Raw genomic sequence first — 19816 nt, 5'->3', positions numbered from 1 at the left:
AAACAATAGCTTAGGTTTCTCCAAACCATAGTTCATACGATGTCATCTCAACGGAATTATGTCATGCCCTATTTAAAGTTAATGCAGTTGTCTCTAATGCCTAACCCAAAAATGATAGTGGTAATTCGATAAGAGACATCATAGTATGCACCATATCCAATAGGGCCCGGCTATGACGTTCACACACACCATCACACCATGATGTTCCAGGTGGCATTAGTTGTGAAACAATTTCCACATTATCTTAAATGTGTACCAAACTCGCAACTCGGGACATTCATCTCTATGATCATATCCTAGATATTTTATCCTCTTGTCACGACGATCTTCAACTTCACTCTAAAAATTACTTGAACCTTTCAATAATTCAGACTTGTGTTTCATCAAGTAAATATACTAGTATCTACTCAAATCACATACTCCCTCCATCCCAAAATTGTTGTCTTAGGTTTGTCTAGAAATGGATGTATCTAAATACTAAAATGTTACTAGATACATTCATATTTAGACAAATCTAAGACAAGAATTTTGGGACGGAGGGAATAAGAAGTAAGAACATAACGATATCCACAATGTGCCTCAGTACTCATTGGACCACATACATCAAAATGTATTACTTCCAATAAGTTACTTTCTTGTTCCATGCCACTGGAAAACGAGGCCTTGAGTCATCTTGCGCATGTGGCATGATTTTCATTTCTCAAGTGATTCAAAATCAAGTGAGTCCAAATGATCCATCTGCATGGAGTGTCTTCATGCATTTACACCAATAGGCATGGTTTGCATGTCTCAAATGTTTCAAAAACGAGTGAGTCCAAAGATCCATTAGTATGGAGCTTCTTCATGCGTTTTATACCAATATGACTCAAGTGTCAGTGCCACAAGTAATTGGTACTATCATTACTACTTTGTATCTTTTTGCATCAATATTATGAACATGTGTATCACTATGATCAAGATTCAATAAACCATTGAAGGTATTTATTCAAGCAAATAGAATAACCATTATTCCTTTTAAATGAACAATCGTATTGCAATAAACATGATCTAATCATGTTCATGCTCAATGTAAACACCAAATACCATTTATTTAGGTTCAACACTAATCCCGATGGTAAAGGGAGCGTGTGATGTTTGATCATATCAACCTTGGAAACACTTCCAACACATATCGTCACCTCGCCTTTAGCTAGTCTCCGTTTATTCCGTAGCTTTTTATTCGAGTTACTAACACTTAGCAATCGAACCGGTATCTAATACCCTGGTGCCACTAGGAGTACTAGTAAAGTACACATCAATATCGTGTATATCCAATATACTTTTGTAGACTTTGCCAGCCTTCTCATCTACCAAGTATCTAGGGTAGTTCCTCTTCAGTGACTAGTCCCCTCATTACAGAAGCACTTAGTCTCGGGTTTGGGTTCAACCTTAGGTCTCTTCACTAGAGCAGCAACTCGTTTGCCGTTTCATGAAGTATCCCTTCTTGCCCTTGCCCTTCTTGAAACTAGTGGTTTTACTAACCATCAACAATTGATGCTCCATCTTGATTTCTACTTTCGCGGTGTCAAACATCGCGAATAGCTCAAGGATCATCGTATCTATCCTTGATATGTTATAGTTCATCACGAAGCTCTAGTAGCTTGGTGGCAGTGACTTTGGAGAACCATCACTATCTCATCTGGAAGATTAACTCCCGCTCGATTCAAGCGATTGTAGCACTAATACAATATGAGCACATGCTCAACGATTGAGCTTTTCTCCCTTACTTTGTAGACAAATAATCTTGTCGGAGGTCTCATACCTCTTAACAAGGGCACGAGCCTGAAATCCCAATTTCATCCCTTGGAACATCTCGTATGTCCCGCAACGTTCGAAAATTCTGCAACACCTCAATTCTAAGCCGTTTAAGCATTATGTACGGAACTATCATGTAGTCATAAAAAATGTGTATATCAGATGTTCGCGACATCCACAGACGACGCTCGGGGTTCAGCATACCGAGCGGGGCATTAAGGACATAAGCCTTCTCTGCAGCAATGAGGAGAATCCTCGGTTTAGGGACCTAGTCCGCATAATTGCTACTATCATCTTTCAACTAAATTTCCTCTAGGAACATATTAAAGACAGTAGAGCTATAGCGCAAGCTACAACATAATTTGCAAAGACCTTTTAACTATGTTCATGATAATGAGTTCAATTAATCATATTACTTAAGAACTCCCACTCAAATGGACATCCCTCTAGTCATTCGAGTGTCGCATGATCCCAATTCACTAACTCAAGTCCAATCATCACGTGAGGTGAGTTTAGCTTCAATGGTGAACATCTCCATGTTGATCATATCAACTATACGATGCATGCTCAACCTTTCGGTCTCTTTTGTTCGAGGACATGTCTGTACATGCTAGGCTCGTCAAGTTTAACCCAAGTGTTCCGCGTGTCCAACTGTTTTTCACCCGTTGTATGTGAACGTTGAGTCTATCACACCGATCACCACGTGGTGTCTCGAAACGACGAACTGTCGCAACGGTGCACAGTCGGGGAGAACACAATTTTATCTTGAAATATTAATGAGGGATCACCTTATAATGGTACCGCCGTCCTAAGAAAAACAAGGTGCATAAAAGGATTAACATCACATGCAAATCATAAGTGACAAGATACGGCCATGAACTTGTGCTTCTTGATCTCCATCATCAAAGCACCGGCATGATCTCCATCATCACCGGCACCACAACATGATCTCCATCATTGTGCTGCCATCGAGGTTGTCGCGTTAACTATGTTGTTACTACTAAAGCTACTACTAGCGATAAAGAACAGCATCTCCAAGTGCAAAAATAATTAAAGACAACCCTATGGCTCCTGCCGGTTGCCGTAGCATCGACGTGCAAGTCGCTATTTAACTATTACAACATGATCATCTCATACATCCAATATATCATATCATGTTTTTGGCCATATCACATGACATGCATCCACTGCCAAAACAAGTTAGATGTCCCCTAATTTGTTGTTGCATGTTTTACGTGGCTGCTATGGGTATCTAGTATGATCGCATCTTACTTACGCAAAACCACAACGGTGATATGCAAGTTGCTATTTAACCTTCTCCAAGGACCGCCTCGGTCAAATCCGATTCAACTAAAGTTGAAGAGACATGCACCCGCGAGTCATCTTTATGCAACAAGTTGCATGTTAGTCGATGAAACCATTATATCGTAAGCGTACGAGTAATGTTGGTCCGGACCACTTCAATCCAACAATACTGCTGAATCAACAAAATACTAAGGAGGGCAGAAAATTGAACATCAATGCCCACAAACTCTTTTGTGTTCTACTCGAGATATTATCTACACATGAACCTAGCTCATGATGCCACTGTTGGGAACGTTGCATGGGAAACAAAAAACTTTCCTATGCACACAAAGACCTATCATGGTGATGACCATCTACGAGGGGGGATTGGATCCACATACCCTTGTAGAACGCTGAGCGGGAAGCATTAAGAAACGGGGTTGATGTAGTGGAACGTCTTCATGATCCAAATCGCCGCCATCACACGATCCGACCTGATCTAGCGCCAAACGGACGACACCTCCACGTTCAGCACACATACAACTCAACGATGATCCCCGCCTTCTTGATCCATCAAGACAGGGCGGATAGCTAGATGAGTTCTTCGGCAGTGCGACGACATGGCGGTGATGGTGGTGGAGCTATTCCAAGGGGGCTTCGCCTAAGCGTTGTTGAAACTAGACTAGAGGAGAAACGGATCTAGAGAGAGGGCAACACGTGGCTGATTGTTGTCTACAAAAACCCTCAAAAACCTCTAGTATATATATGAGGAGAGGCGAGGAGGAAGCCTTGACCCCTACTCCAAGGAGATGGGGTCGGCCGAACCCTAAGGAGGAGTCTACCTCCTTACAAGGGAGGTGGACTACTTTGGGAGGACACCTCCCTCCTTTTCTTTTAAAGGTCATTTGCCTTTTATCTCCTCTCCTAGCCGCATGAGCCTTCCAAAGAGGCTTCGGCCATCCCACCAGGGGCTGGTCCACCTACTCTCACAGCCCATAAGGCTCTTGGGTCGTCACACCCCTCCCGATGGTCCCCCGCTACCGTCCCGGCACTCCCGGTACACTACCAATGAGCCCGAAACTTTTCCGGTGCCCAAAACAGGACTTCCTATATATTAATTTTTACATCCGGAACATTCCGGAGCTCCACGTGACATCCAGGATCTCATCTGGGACTCCGTACAACCTTCAGTCACCAGCACGTATACCTCAACTATACCAAAACATCACCGAACCTTAAGTGTGAAGACCCTGCGGGTTCGAGAACTATGTAGACATGACCGAGACGATCTCCGGTCAATATCCAATAGCTAGACCTGGATGCCCATATTGGATACTACATATTCTACGAAGATCTTATCAGTTGAACCTCTATGTCAAGGCTTCACACAATCCCGTATATCATTTCCTTTGTCCTTCGGTATGTTACTTGCCCGAGATTCGATCGTCGGTATCGCCATACCTATTTCAATCTCATTAGTGGGAAGTCTCTTTACTCATTTTGTAATACAAGATCCCGTGGCTAATTCTTTAGTCACATTGCTTGCAAGGCTTGTTTGTGATGTTGTATTACCGAGTGGGCCCCGAGATACCTCTCTGTCACACGGAGTGACAAATCCCAGTCTTGATCCATGCTAACTCAACGGACACCTTCGGATATACTTATAGAGCACCTTTATAGTCACCCAGTAACGTTACGAAGTTTGACACACACAAGGCATTTATCCGGCGTCAGTGAGTTACATGATCTCATGGTCATAGGAATGTATACTTGACATGCAAAAAACAATAGCAACAAAACAACACGATCATATGCTACGTTTATAGTTTGGGTCTTGTCCATCACATCATTCTCCTAATGATGTGATCCCTATCCAGTGACAATACTTGTCTATGGCTAGGAAACCTTAACCATATTTGATGAACGAGCTAATCAACTAGAGGCTTACTAGGGACAGTGTTTTGTCTATGTATCCACACATGTATTTGCGTTTCCAATCAATACAATTATAGCATCGATAATAAACGATTATCATGAATAAGGAAATATAATAATAACCAATTTGTTATTGCCTCTAGGGCATATACTGCGAGCTTGATGCCACACAACGCGAGTTCAACGCAGTCCAAGGCCTCACATCGGCTTGCGCCGAGGCTAGCCAGCCGGCGGACGTGCGACGGAGCCCTCAACTTGTTGCTTGGCACGGACCGCCCTGTCTACATGGCCATCATCCAGAATATGAGGGCGGGGTAAGTGGCCATCAACGAGTTGGACGCGCTCGGCGGCCCGATGCAGTAGGCACAACAATTGTGCATCCACACCCTCATGGAGGCTGACAACTCGCAGCAGGAACCGTAGGTTACGCTGCCGCAGGACCCGACCCGCTCACGCTTAAGGATCGATGCCTCGACGGCGGACTGCCGTCGGCCAGTAGGCGGCCAACGGGGCACGTATCATGCACCTTCTCCTACAAGCGGCATCCGCCACCGGATAACCGGCCCATCGGTTGCTAGAGCCAGCATGACTGAAACCTGACCCCCATGGACAACTGTGCGGTCAAGCCGTCTGGTCGGGATGACCACGAGTTGGCACAAAACTCTCGACGCACAAAGGCATGACCGCTAGGAGGCCGACCCATAGGCCGTCCGGCGCCTGTTGGCCGAACGCATTGGACCTCGCCTGTTTGGTGACCAGGACTCCCGCTTCCCTCTCGAGAAACTGATGGCGTCTTGGGCCCTGGAGGAAGAAATCACTCCTAGCCCGCCGTGTTTCGGGCCGCGCATCCCGAAGGAGCCTTTTCCCAAGGGCTCTACCTTGGCCCGCAACACCCCCAAGTACAATGGCCTGAACAAGCCTGAGGACTGGTTGACCAACTACACCACCACTGTGGACATTGCCGATGACAACAAGCATGTGGCGGTGTGCTACGCGTCCCTCATGCTGCTCGGATCGGTGCAGACATGGCTTAAAAGCCTCCCAGCTGACAGCGTCAACATGTGGATGGATGATGACCCACAAGTATAGGGGATCAATCATAGTCCTTTTGATAAGTAAGAGTGTCGAACCCAACGAGGAGCAGAAGGATCTGACAAGTGGTTTTTAGCAAGGTAAAATGTGCAGGCACTGAAATTGTCGGTAACAAGTGATTGTGTGGTGAGATGATTCGTAGCAAGCAACAAGTAACAAAATTAGCAATGGTGCAGCAAAGTGGCCCAATCCCTTTTGTAGCAAGGGACAAACCTGGACAAAGTCTTATAGGAGCAAAAACGCTCCCGAGTACACACGGGAATTTCTGTCATGCTAGTTTTCATCATGTTCATATGATTCGCGTTCGTTACTTTGATAGTTTGATATGTGGGTGGACCGGCGCTTGGGTACTGCCCTTACTTGGAGAAGCATCCCACTTATGATTAACCCCTCTCGCAAGCATCCGCAACTACAAAAGAAGAATTGAGAGAAAGTCTAACCCTAACATTAAACTAGTGGATCCAAATCAGCCCCTTGCGAAGCAACGCATAAACTAGGGTTTAAGCTTCTGTCACTCTAGCAACCCATCATCTACTTACTACTTCCCAATGCCTTCCTCTAGGCCCAAATAATGGTGAAGTGTTATGTAGTCGACGTTCACATAACACCACTAGAGGAAAAACAACATACAACATATCAAATTACCGAACGAATACCAAATTCACATGACTACTATTAGCATGACTTATCCCATGTCCTCAGGTACAAAAGTAACTACTCACAAAGCATAATTATATTCATGACCAGAGAGGTAATGAGTAGCATCAAGGATCTGAACATAAACTCTTCCACCAAGTAATCCAACCAGCATCAACTACAAAGAGTAATCAACACTACTAGCAACCTTACAAGTACCAATCGGAGTCGCGTGACGGAGATTGGTTACAAATGATGAACTAGGGTTTGGAGATGAGATGGTGCTGATGAAGATGTTGATGGTGACGAGTCCCCTCCGATGAGAGGAGTGTTGGTGATGACGATGGCGATGATTTCCCCCTCCGGGAGGGAAGTTTCCCCAACAGGATCGTCCTGTCGGAGCTCTAGATTGGTTCTGCTCAAGTTCCGCCTCGTGGCGGCGGCGAAACCACGAAAAAGCTCCTCCCTGATTTTTTTCTGGACGAAACCCTTCATATAGCAAAAGAGGGGGGCAAGTGGGCCAGCAGGTTGCCCACAAGCCCTCATGGCGCGGCCTGGGGGGTGGCTGCGCCGTGCAGGCTTGTGGCCAACCCCTGGCGCCCCTGTGGTGCTTCTTCGGCCCAGTATTTTTCATAAATCCAGAAAAAAATCCTCATTGATTTTTATGGCGTTTGGAGTTGCGCAGAATAGGTATCTCAAACTTGCTCGACTTTCAGGCCAGAATTCCAGCTGCCGGTATTCTCCCTCTTCATGTAAACCTTGCAAAATAAGAGAGAAAAGGAATAAGAATTGTACTGTGAAGTGAAATAACAGCCCAAGAAGCGATAAATATCAACATGAAAACAAGATGCAAAATGGACGTATCAATGGACTTCAAGAGGCGTTTGTGTGCAACTTCATCGACACCTACATGCATCCCGTCCAGTCCCGCCAGCTCGCCCTTTGTGTTCAGGGATCGAGCGAGTTCCTCCGTGACTACCTCACATCATGGAGGAGCTCCACAACTCGTGTGAGGGCATTCATGAAGTGCAGACTATCCAGTACTTCATCGACAACTGTTGAGCCGACACCCTCCTCAAGCACGAGGCCATGCATAGGATTCAGCAACCCTCGCATAGCTCATGGCCATGGTGGATGAGTATGCCATGGAAGAATCTTCCATGAAGGTTCTGGTCCAAGTTGACGCAGTCGACAAGATGACCCAAGCCAGACTGGCTGTCATCCAACCGATCGGGGACTCCAAGCGCCACTAGGAAGAACGCAACACACGCAAGAATGACAAGCCGGACCCTCGCTATGCTAGCCGACAGGTGGCCGCTGTAGAAGACAACAAGATGGCCGATGGCTTGGGCTTGAGTCGGCACCAACATGCCAACGAGGTCACAGAACCCTGGCAGCCCAAGTATACCTTCGAGCATATGCTCGACGGGCCCTGCAAGTTCCGTAGCGGGGCCAAGCCAGCTACGCACATGTCCCGACAGTGCGGCATGTTCACCAAGATCGCACGGGGTGACGCCTTGCCTGCGTCGCCTGCTCTTCCAGGCGGCGGTGTCTTTGACGACTACCCACGCTAATACGCGACTTACGTCGTCTTCACCTTTGAGTGCGACGACAAGCACAACCAATGCAGACGTATGCAAGAGGTCAACATCATCATCCCTCCAGTCCACGAGTACATGCACTGGTCGGACAAGCCCATCACCTCGGATGAGAGGACCGCCCGACTGTCATGCCCACGTCGGGTGGCTACGTGCTGGTCCTTGAACCCACCTTCATCTCCAGATGGAGAAACTGGGTGCTTCACGCGGGTGCTCATTGATGGCGGTAGTAGCACCAATATCCTCTACCACGACATGGTGGAGAAACTGGGCATCGAGCAAGCCCAGCTCCATTCGAGTTGGACGGTCTTCCATGACATCGTGCCCGACCTCTTTTGCTCCCCGATCGGCAAGCTCAAATTGGACGTTATGTTCGGCACGGCGACAAACTTCCGCCGTGATCCCATATGGTTTGAGGTGGACGACCTGGCCAGCCCCTACCATTCGCTTATGGGCTGGCCCGCCCTGGCCAAGTTCATGGGGGCCCCCATGATAACCCACAAGTATAGGGGATCGTAATAGTCTTCACAGGCAGTATTTCACCCTAATTTATTGATTTAACACAAGGGGAGCTAAAGCATATTTATTCGCCTTGACAGTTGAGTTGCCAATTCAACCGCACTTGGGATATCTCTCGACATCAAGGATCTAGTAGCACAGCAGATGATAGTAGTAATAGGAAACAGTGATGGGAGCAATTTTGGTAACAGTAGTAAAGGTAGTAATTGAGTAGCAGCAACAGTACTAACTTAGCAAGATTTAGTATATGTAAAGTGTAGGAACGTGGATCGGTGATGGATAATGATTTAGATGACATTGATCGTGTAACAGTTACACACTAGGGCGAGATAGAACTAGCTCCAATTCATCTCTACTATTAAAGCAGGATGTGTCGTCGTGATGGTTCAACCTCCGCGATGGTTCGACCTCCCAGCGATCGATCCCACCTCGCAAGAAAGAAAAAAACCATCGTACGATCCCACCTTTCCTTTGTTCGACCTCCTCTTCCCACGCCCACGTAAAGAAAAATGGTAAGAAAGAAAATAAACCTTCGTCGACCTCCTCCTCCCACGTCGCACGTTCCTCTCCCAGCCTCCCCCACCTCTCGCCCCAGATCCGTCCTCTCTCTCGATCTCATGAGAAAAATCTCCGCCGCCGCCACCACACGTAGATGAATTGCCCACGCCCAAGGTGCCGCCGTCGAGGCTGAGGCGGAGCGCGCGGCCGCGGCAGCCGGGGTAGTGACGGTGGAGGAGTGGAGGACTTGCTGCCCCTGCTGATCCCTTCGGCGATGCAGCGGGCGCCCCCCCAATCTCGCGGATCCCAGTGGGCGCTGTTTGGCTTGGCGAGAGCGGACGCATCTACGCCGGCGTGAACCTCGATTTCCTGGGCGCCCCTCTCTCCCAGGCGGTCCACGCCGAGCAGTTCCTCATCGCCAACGCCGCTGCCGCCGTGGAGCCCGCGCTCCGCATCATCGCCGTCTCCCACATGCCCTGCGGCCACTGCCGGCAGTTCCTACAAGAGATCTCAACGCACTTGGCTTGCTCTTGCGTGCCAGAGATACATAGAGAAGTGCGCCTTAGGAGCTGAACCTCCTTGGGATGTCCTAGGCAGTGCATCAAAAAAGGCAGGAGATGATGTGTATGGTTCTTTGATTTGATGAGATCGTTGGATCTGCATGCCTTTGTGTTCTCTATTTATTAATTTTAGAACTATCTGACTAGCTGATTATTGTGCTTGTTCAATAAGTTCTGTAAATTTCTTATGTGCAGGACATCTGAACCGGAGACGGTGGTGGACAATGACACAACAATGAATTTGACTGAATTGGAGTTATAAATGCTTTCTTCTTGAATTAAATTTTTGAAATTCTTCATCACCTGTTCGTAATCGAGGCCATATAACCTGGGATTTAGATGGTGAAGTATTTGCTTATGGACGACACGGAGGTACAGTTTTCTTCGCGTACCTAGAAATGCAATTGATCTATGCGAAGGTGCGGTGACAACCTAGGGCAATATATTGCATGGGTGTATATTATTTGCATGTTCCACAACTATTGGGAAGTTTGGGTGTATACATTATGGCATGAATTGGTTCTTTGGCAAAATGTTCATGGCTGAAAATTGGTGGGGTTTTTTCAGTTCAATTTAGAGAACATATATCATTGCCCTAGTTTTTGGTCTGGAGCTAATGTCTCACTGCCATAGTTTTTGGTCACGCAACTATCCATCTGCCACCAGTCGAAGCGTCCAGTCCCATCCCAATCCCCAATCCCGCCGACGGGGCCTCACCACTGGAGACGACCACCAAAGATTACTACAACGCCTCAGATATAGAATGTCTGGAGGAAGGTGGAAAAGAAGACATGAGGGAGAGGAGATGCAGCGCAAGCTCTCGCCAGATTTGCTCCTCTTCGACGGCTGCATGGTCTTAGTCCTCTTGCTACCTCCCCAAGACGTTCATGCTCTGTTCCATGCCCATCCACGAGGTACCAAAATATAACTCCAACTACAGGTATATCTGATATGTAGTGCCCCTTGTTGCTTTACCTCTCGCCGATAAAGTATTTCTAGCTAGCCTTTAAATTCAGTGCTGTTGTGATATCTGTTTCTTTGTTTAAATGTGTCTTGGCTACTTGATGGCATAGTAAATCATTCTGAATTTACCAGCAAAGACATCAAAGGACTTATATTTAGGGAGATATTTTAATACCACCATCATCTTTTGAAGGATCAAATGAACGGCTCTGAAAAAATAGCTTTCTATATCCTAGGTTTCTGTTATATAACTATATCCCTTGTCCATATAATTTTGTCTATGCAGCAACATTCACAACTTCCCTTGGCTCTTGATTATTTTATTATGCAATGTTATTGACCATTTATAGAGGCAATTTGCTAACTTAGATGAAGATACCGAAAAGTGTGGGGAAGTCAACATGAAGCATGTTTCTCTCACAAGGTAACTTACATTATCACATCTTTCCTTATTGTATCTGTTATATATCTGGTTCACAATGATTTGTGTCGTCATACAAAGCTTATGTTAAAATTGATTAGTAGTATCAAAATGCATTAGTTAATAGGCTTATTTACAAAGCTGGTTCATCATATTTCAAAGGTCTATTTATGCATAATATGAATTATTGTGATGTATCACAGATGTTGAAAGTTGATGATTTTGATTTTGAGATGACATAAATTTTGGAATTTGCTATATGGACCTTTGGTCGACTACTTGCATGACTACAAGGTTTAAAAAATTACTTGTTGAACTACAACAGTTCGGTCAAAACAAATGATAACAACTTGAGTGCAAGTCCTCCCATGTTCTTCGAAGGATTCCAACATGTATTTATTAGCAATTTGTCACATGCCGACCTGGTAGTCTTATTCTCCATTTATTAATTTTAGAACTGACTGACTAATTGATTATTGTGCTTGTTCAATAAGTTCTATAACTTTCTGATGTGCAGGACATCTGAACCGAAGACGGTGGTGGACAGTGACACAGCAATGAATCTGACTGAATTGGAGGTATAAATGCTTTCTTCTTGAATTATTTGAAATTCTTCATCACCTGTTCGTAATCGAGGCCATATAAACTGGGATTTAGATGGTGAAGTATTTGCTTATGGATGACACGGAGGTACAGTTTTCTTCGCATACCTGGAAATGCACTTGATCTATGCGAAGGTGCGATGACAACCTAGGGCAATATATTGCATGGGTGTATATTATTTGCATGTTCCACAACTATTGGGAAGTTTGGGTGTATACATTATGGCATGAATTGGTTCTTTGGCAAAATGTTCATGGCTGAAAATTGGTGGGGTTTTTTCAGTTCAATTTAGAGAACATATATCATTGCCATAGTTTTTGGTCTGGAGCTAATGTCTCGTTGCCATAGTTTCCTACAGGAGATCCGCGGCACCGCCGGGATCCGCATCCTGGTGACCTCCGACGCGGCCGAGTGGTGCACGCTGGCGTCGCTCCTGCCCCGCCCCTTCGGCCCCCACGACCTCCTCCCCAAGGACGCCCCTCGTCCTCGAGCCACACGACAACCGCCTCGGCGATCCCGTCGACGCCGTCGCCAATGGCTTCGCCGTCAGCGACCTAGAGGCACGCCTGAAGGACGCCGCGGAGGCTGCGGCGCACGCGATGTACAGCGGGTGCCCATCGGGGTTCACGGTGGTGTAAGAGTACTACTAATAGGCAGAAGTATCAACCCCTATCTCTAGATTGGTGGTACGGAACAAAATTAGATGCATGTAGGGTGAGCGCCATGTTGAGATAGCACTACTTTTTGATAATTGATTATCTCTCACTTAATTCGCTCTCTTTTACAGAGTCTACAATGTTTCAGAAAACATATTAATAGTATTGTTTCTAAAATGTTGATTAAGATTGTATCGTTTCTTGAGGCTGAAGCTGTGCTGCAGGTATGCCATTATTGCTTTTGAGCCTTTCCATTATATTTGTTTGACGTATATGTTTCTAGAAGAGTACTTAGTCTTTGTACTACATGTTGGACAAAATTAAATTCATTATATGCTTCAACTGGAATGACTAATTGATAGTTTTACTAGGCTTTCATGGCAACCACTCTTTCTAGGTCTGCTGAAAAATTATTACCCTCGACTCCTTACTTTGTTCGGTTTTGAACAATCTTTGTCTGGTGTGTGTCTAAGCCAAAGTGGAATTATATTTTTAAGAGATGTGTCTTTAACATGTGTAATGGTGCTTGCTTCTTATGGCCCTCTTGAATTGTGTGCCCATGATACACGTGTAGATAATTAGAAACTAAAATGCTAACTCGATACATTAATGATAAAATCATTTGCTTAAAATGTTGGTTTATCATGGTCCTGAAAAACAGGTGTATCGTTATGATCTCCATGTGCTATTTTATAAATTGTCGCAAAATATTAGAGCCAAGGGAGAAGTACTCACACTCGCAGCTTCACTACCAAGTGCAATTTTGTTAGAAAGACAAAGACATGCCAAATTAACTTGAGAGCTCAAGCACGCGGAAAACAGAGGGGTTGTTGGAGGGTTGCATGGAGCTCATGGGAGGAACAAAGTGTGAGTAACAAGCCAAAATATTGTGCGGAAAAACATTCCGCCTTCACATTCTTTAAAGAGAAGGTGGTTAAGGAGATGTGAGGGAAAAGTGCGATAGAGAATAGTATTTTGCCGCTATATGAATAGAATTCACATGCATGTACAACACACATTTCCGAAATTAAAACAATAGTTTGAGCAACATTACTATCTATTTTTATTTATTCCATGGTAACACAGGGGCATTGTGACAGCCCGATGCCGACGCCCCAGAAGATTCCCTTTTCCTTTCGTTTTTGTCGCGCGCCTATTTTTATTTGTCGCATCATGTGCATCATCGGCATTGCATCGGTGTCTCCGTTGCCGCCAGTTTTCAAAACTTGCATCCGTTGTTAGTTGTCGATTCTCGTCGTTGTCCGTTCTGAGCCCGACCACACCCGCACGCGCCCGCGGCACCGTCATAACCCTGTTTTTAAAGTGTGCGTAAAACTTTCTCTGATCGAGGTGAAACTTGGCACGCTGTCGTGATTAGTTATAGTCAGCCCGCCTGTCGAATTTCGTTGCGATCGGAGTCCGTCTGGTATCCGAACGGTCGACCGTAGCGGCACCGTCTTCGGTGTACCGTCGGATGTTTGTCGGTGTTTTTAAAACTCGTTGCCATGCCGCCCGTTTTCCCTCTCATCCCTACATAGCCCTTCTACACAGGTCACTAGTGCCACCTAGCCACTTCCTCCATTCGTGGTCGTCGGATCGTGATCGGACGGATGAGGTCCACCCCACCATAGTCCAACCCTATATAAGCTCCACCCCCATGGAGAGACCTCTCTCACTCCATTAGGGTTCCCCCTAGTCATTTTTGCAGCCACCCCCCTAGAAATCCCCACCTGCTAGCCCACACCCTTTAAATCCCGCAGCCCAAGCTCCATAGTCTTTCTCAGCCTTCGGATCGGAGATATGGGGCTCAGATTCGCCCAAATTCCCACCTACCGGACATGTCCGTGGTCAAATCGGACATGTCCGGGCGACCACGGGAGATCCTCCCATGCTCGAGTTGCTTCTGCCCGCAACCGCCGGAGGAGCCACCGGCCGATCCCGCTCCCTTCAGCCGCCCTAGTGCCCTAGCCTCGGCCCCGCATCTTTCCTGGCCGCCACCCGCGTCGGAGTAGCCGGCCGCCGCGCTCGCCGGAGTAGCGCGTGCGCCGCCTTCCGCCATGGCCGGCCGCCACCGAGCTCCGCCTGGCCTTGGCCTCGCCCTCCAGTGACCGGGAGTCGCCGGATCCCGTCGGCCCCCCTAGTCCACGTGCAGATCCGGGGGCAGTCCGGTGCAGCCGCCCTCTTCCCGGCGAGCTGCTGTGTCGCAAGCGTCCCCATCGGGAGCTGGCCGACGTGCGCCTGCGCGCCGCCAACGCCCCCTGGGCCTCGCCCGCGGCCCAGCTCCTCCCTCGCCAGCGCCAGCAGCCGCGTTGGCCAGGTGGGCCACGCTAGCACGCCTCGGCCCACTGCCTCGCCTCGAGCATCCTCCAGCGCCCCCGGCCCAAGTGGCGGCCCAAGGTGATCCCTCCAGTCCCTTTAGATCTCGCACTAGGCGTAGGATAGTGGTTGCGCCCTGTCTGTAGGCCCGTTAGTTATTTAAGTGTTATTTCGGAATTAAGTAAAATTCCAGAATATAGACGTATATTAAAACATGTGTATCTTTTAAACCGTAATTTGGATCGCGGCATGTAGTATATGGTTTTCGTGTAGTTTCTCGTGTAGAATACGTTGGCGTAACTTGCATAATTGTTTGACGTGGTTTTACGTGCCAAATGCCTAGTTTAGCGTGCTGTCCTAATAGGTTTCGACCCGTATTTATTTTTCGTGCAAGACCGGGTTGCCCGTATGCCTTAGATTAAATGCCCGTGTTTTAGGAACCATAATTCCATGTATTTTAGAGCGGTCATAGGTATTTTTGCATGTATGGATTGCCGGTAATTTACTTTCCCGCGTATAGGTTTTTTTTATCGCATTTATGTGCGACATTATTTTGTGTTGCAAACCCCACATATTTATATGTTTCCGGGGTAGAAAAATCCATGTGATTTTTGTGTGCAATTAGTTTTAGCTTTTGAGCAAGTTAGTTCGCGCGATATTTTGCTATGTTGCCCTTTTGTTTAATTCGTAGGATTTATTCCGTGCATCGTTTGACGGAGTTGTCAACTAGAGAGTTGATCTTGGATGTTTTGTTTAGCCCCTGGTATTTTTGGTTGCAATAGAAATGCATGTTTAGGTGTGATTTGCTTGCTCTCAAGTTGCTAGAAATAGTGCTGTTTTGGAGGAGCTGAAATATTTCCAAGTCTGGAATCTGTTATATTTTGTTGTTGTCTTGTCTTGCTTGCTTCCTGTGATCTATAGCTCTTTTGAGATTGGTCCAATGGAGTTAGTTGTACCCCTTGTGTTTCTCTAGCATGCTGTAAAGTTCATGCCATTTGGAGTCCTGTAGCTATAGGTTTTGCTGCTGTCAATATAGCTTCAGATCGAAAACTGCACCTTCATGAGGTGTAATTTTCACTAAGTCTGAAATAGTGTGTGAGATGCCATTTCATGTCTTCTTTCCCTAGTGATCCATGATGCCATGCTAGTTGCTGTTGGTTGTTTGAAGTAGTGCTTCTTGCCCTCTTTCGTGTCATGCCTTGCATGAGTTTAACGGAGTAGTGTAGCCCGTAGTTGTGGGGCGTAGAAAGTGCTATGTGGCTGATTTTGGCAGATTGTAGTGATTTCTTGATTTGCTCGTATCCTTTAAACCGTAGCTCCGTTTTGATCGTGCCCTACATGAAACTTGCTAAGGATCTCGTGTAGTTTCTTTTTCTCTTGCTGTTTGTATGTTTTGAAGTGCTCGTGACCGTTGTTGCACACATATTGCATTCACGCCATCATATCTTGCGATACTTGTAACTTTTGACCCGTAGCTCCATTGGAGATGTTCTTCATGTGTAGATTGCTTGCCTTGACGCGTAGAATCACGTGAACCTATTTGTTTTGCTGTTTAGCAACTAATTAAATGTGTTAATTCAGATCTGGACAGAATTGTAAATTAACATGTGAGATCGTTTCGGAGGTGCTATATGACATTTCCGACCTCATTTAAAATGCATAGATAGGTAGTTTAATTGCGCTTCACCTCTTGCCATGTTTAACCACATTTAATATTGCCGTGTATCTAATCGGGATAGAACTAAATAATTAAACATGGAGTTTCGTCAATATGCAACTCATGCATATTGAACTTCACTTAATGTGTAGTGTTTGATTGTGTGATTTGTCATGCCGTGACTTGCATGTTTTCAGCTGCTCATGCATCATTTGTGTTGTGCATCGTGTGGTGAATTCCGTGTGATGATTTGTGTTTCCGGTTTGCTTCGTCTCGATAGAGCTCCGCACACGTGCCGGATTGTGAGGACCCGTTCGACTACGTCGGTTCGTCTGCTTCACGGAGGCATTCTTGTTCCAAGCGGGATCTCAGGCAAGATGATCATTTCCCCAGATACCATTACTATCATTGCCATGCTAGTTTTATCGCTTCTATCGATTATGTTTCGTTGCCTACCACATGTTAAATATCAGCCTCTCAATAATGCCATGAATCCTTCAACCTGTTCAACCTAGCAAACCAGTGATTGGCTATGTTACTGCTTGCTTAACCTGTGTTAGCGTTGCTAGTTGCAGGTGCTTTGCTTCCATGTGAAAGCATGGGTTCCTAGTTATATCACCATATTACTGCTATTTAATATAATGTACCTATATACTTGGTAAAAGGTGGAAGGCTCGGCCTTTCTAGCCTGGTGTTTTGTTCCACCTTTGCCCCCCTTAGTTTCCGGCTACCGGTGTTATGTTCCATAAATGAGCGCTCCTAACACGATCGGGGTTGTTATGGGGACCCCCTTGATAATTCATTTTAGATTAAGACTGGTCTGGCAAGGCCCAACTTTGGTACTACATTTGCCTAATCACCTAATAAAATTGCATAGGGACTTCCTGGGCCACGAGGATAATTTAATCAACCCCCGGGCCAGTGCTCCTCATGAGTGTTGGTCCAAATTGGCAGACTACGGGGCCACCGCGGGGCAACCCGAGGTTTGGTTCTCGTAGTGTGACCCATCTGTCGTGTCCTAAGAACGAGGTACGCGACTCCTATCGGGATCGTCGACACGTCGGGCGGCCTTGCTGGGTTAGTTTTACCTTTGACGAAATATCTTGTGCATCGGGATTCCGGTGATGCTTTGGGTAATCTCAGAGTTGAGGTTTTCCACTAGGGAATCCGACGAGATCGCGAGCTTCGTGATTGAGGATTTCTATGCGGCTTGAGGTAATTTGTGATGGACTAGTTGGAGCACCCCTGCAGGGTTAAATCTTTCGGAAAGCCGTGCCCGCGGTTATGTGGCAACGTGGAAGCTTTGTTTAACACTGGTTCTAGATAACTTGAAGTTAACTTAATTAAAATATGCCAATTGTGTGCGTAACCGTGACTGTCTCTTTCGTGAGTTCCTTCTCCGATCGAGGACACGGTGGGGTTATGTCTGACGTAGGTAGGTGTTCAGGATCATTCATTTGATCATCAGTAGTTCATGTCCGTTATGCGTATAACTTCCCCCTCTTATTTCTTGTACTCGTAAGTTTAGCCACCAAATATATGCTTAGCCGCTGCTGCAACCTCACCACTTAACCATGCCTCACCCATTAAGCTTTGCTAGTCTTGATACCTCTGGAAATGAGATTGCTGAGTCCCTTGTGGCTCACAGATTACTACAACACCAGTTGCAGGTACAGGTAAAGGTTACTTGACGCGAGCGCGTTGATTGTTCATTTGGAGTTGCTTCTTCTTCTTCATCATCGATCTAGGATGGGTTCCAGGCCGGCAGCCTGGGATAGAAAGGATGGACGTCGTTCTTCTTTTCTCGTTTGTTTTCGTCTGTAGTCGGACCCTGCTCTTACTATTGATGATTATGTAATGTACTGATGTGACTCTGATGTAGCTTGTGGCGAGTGTAAGCCAATTCTATTATATACCTCTTCTTTTCAGTACATGTACTTGTAATGATATCCATTCTTGCGACACGACGAGATGCGCTTCTATCCCTGACGAGGCCTTCGTGCCAAATTGAGGATAGGGTCGCATCTTGGGCGTGACACGCATTCAGTCCTAAACAGTGTTCCCATTCACTTTTTCGAGTCATTATTCTTCATTATCTTCTTGTTTTCTTTTTCATTGTCAAGCCTATGTTGTTTTCTTTGTATTTATTTGTCTATGTATTTTTTAATCATGTTGTTTTGGTCACATAGATTGATGATGGAATTCGAACAGGCTTCCCGAGGACAAGGTTGTGCGGTTTTAGTTCAGTTCTACATGGAAAATGATGGGACACACCCTGCTTTGGATTTGTGGGAGCTGGCTTCAAATTATGTCTAAGTCTTTTTAGCCAAGGCAATGTGTAGTTCATGATATGAGAGAACATTTTTTGGGTAATGCCATGCAAGAATGTCATGTGTGCTGGGGTCTTTCATGTGTGTTTTTCTACTTATGAGGTGAACAACATTATGAATGGCTATGTGTTCTGTACAAGAGGCAACCCTTTTGTAACATACCTTTCTCTCACATGAAGAAAAAACTTGCTCCTCCTTTTCTAACTAGCATAATAAATAAGCATTGTGAATGATAAATATTGAAGTACCACTTTTGGTCGGTTCACTAATTCTTCTGAGTCCTTCACTCATTTTTAATGTTTATAAGCTAATAATGGTTGTGATGTTTTTGCCTGTAAATTTCTATCGATGTTCCCTGAATTTGATAAAGGTGCATTATCTGATTATTATGTGCTTTCTGTGTGTTCATGAAATGCACAATGGACGTGTTGGAAGCGGGGGAAATATATGATGCACCGGAGCTTGGGGTGCTACCAGTGCACGAGCTCATGTTGCGCTTTTAAAATGTTCAAACAATTCTGAAAAAATTAACACATTCACACAACGTCAATGTAGGTTGTCACAAAATTTCAAATTAAAACTCAATACATAAATTAAACAATAAAAATACAAATTCAACATTGAATAATACATAACATAACTTGGGTTTTAGATTTGGTCCGTTATCACACTGATGTCATATTTATCATTTTTGTATCTGCAAAAATATTTCAAATTTTGATACAAAATTTTGTGACTTTGTATGTTGATGTTGTGTTAATATGCTAGATTTTGTTTTCATACTTTTTAATATGTTCAATGTCATCCAATGCACCGGTAGCACCAAGTGCGGGTGCACCAGATACATTCCCGTTGGAATTGTCCATTATTGTTAACTATGTTTTCGTGTTTAGTTTGATTATCTTATCCATACATCATATTTGTTTTTCTTTAAGTTTTTTGCAATTAGGAAAG

The 19816-nt window shown here is 45.5% G+C and overlaps 1 pseudogene; it reads left to right on the top strand.

The window, feature by feature from the left end:
- Nucleotides 1–8417: 8417 nt before the first annotated feature.
- Nucleotides 8418–12541, top strand: LOC123450757 (annotated as a pseudogene).
- The last annotated feature ends 7275 nt before the right edge of the window (nucleotides 12542–19816 follow it).

Source organism: Hordeum vulgare, chromosome 4H, assembly GCF_904849725.1.
Source record: "Hordeum vulgare subsp. vulgare chromosome 4H, MorexV3_pseudomolecules_assembly, whole genome shotgun sequence".
NCBI lineage: Eukaryota > Viridiplantae > Streptophyta > Magnoliopsida > Poales > Poaceae > Hordeum > Hordeum vulgare.
Note: the sequence above shows the minus strand (reverse complement) of the source record. Positions and strands in the feature narration are given on the sequence as shown.